This window comes from Pundamilia nyererei, unplaced genomic scaffold (genome assembly GCF_000239375.1).
Source record: "Pundamilia nyererei isolate P.nyererei 1_Seehausen unplaced genomic scaffold, PunNye1.0 scaffold00323, whole genome shotgun sequence".
NCBI classification, from domain to species: domain Eukaryota; kingdom Metazoa; phylum Chordata; class Actinopteri; order Cichliformes; family Cichlidae; genus Pundamilia; species Pundamilia nyererei.
This window is the reverse complement of record NW_005187724.1, coordinates 493,613-494,745: the sequence shown is the minus strand read 5'-3', so window position 1 is coordinate 494,745 and position 1,133 is coordinate 493,613.

Sequence of the window (1,133 nt, the reverse complement as noted above, 5' to 3'; positions counted from 1 at the left end):
TTTAGGAAATGTGTTTTAGCAATTCAGAAAAACTGTAATGACAAGTACATTCCTGTCAGGTGAGTTCCTGTGTTCAGACTCTCACTGGACCTGAGTCATCACCTGTTACACCTGTGTGTTGCCTTCCTTGATGACTCTCACGTGTGCTGCGTGGAGGCCTCTGTATCCCATTTCTCACAATAAAGATCTGCCAGGCATTTCAGAAAAGCTCACTGTCATCAGAGAAACTTTTTTGTTCATTTGTCACACACGATTGTTAGAAGATCTGATGGTTTAAATATCTATTTTTTAAAAGTGTTGTTTATTCACAAAATTGGCCCCATAACCATCGATTCGTGTCACAGTGCAATCATGGTTGCAATGCACCAGCGATCATCATTGACAGGTTGCTCAGGTCTTAACAGAGAATTAACTTGTATTTTTTAACGTATATATTTTTTTGCTCTTATTTATGAAGTACCTGTTATCCAGTACTTTAAGATAAAAAATTACTTTATTTATTAATTTTAGGGTTTGTTTCGTTTTTTGCGCTACATTACACAACATCAAAATAGCCTTGTCAACATTGACAATAGCGTTGGCATTTTTGTTATACTGTATGTGTTTTGTAATCTTTATAAAAAACCTAGAAAAAACATCTCTTTATCATGGATATATTGCGAGGCGCTGTAGACACCCAAGTTTGTAATAGTGTAGATTTTTCAAAACAATACCATGATTGCATCTACTGAAACTCTCTGTGAAGCTTAAATTTCAGTGACCTTTACTTCAAGGTCAGAGGTCAACTTTTCTGAAAATCAGATGAGTTTCACATTTATAACACAGGTATGTCTACTAGGAGGCTGAAGGGTAGCACTATATATTTATAAACAATCAAAAACAATAATTATTACACAATGTATTTCCAATTTGTATGGAATTTATTTCTGTAAACATGGTGTTTTAGGTCTGATTGAAGGACTGATGTGATGGTAAGGAGTCCACTGCTCCACTTTGAATATTGGTAGGCTTTCTTTTTTTATTTTAAATTTTCACAGGAATTGCTAGTTCCCCTTGAGTTTTGGCAACTCCAACAATCAGACGATTCCCTATGAGCAAGCATTTAGCAACAGTGGGAAGGAAAAACTCCCTTT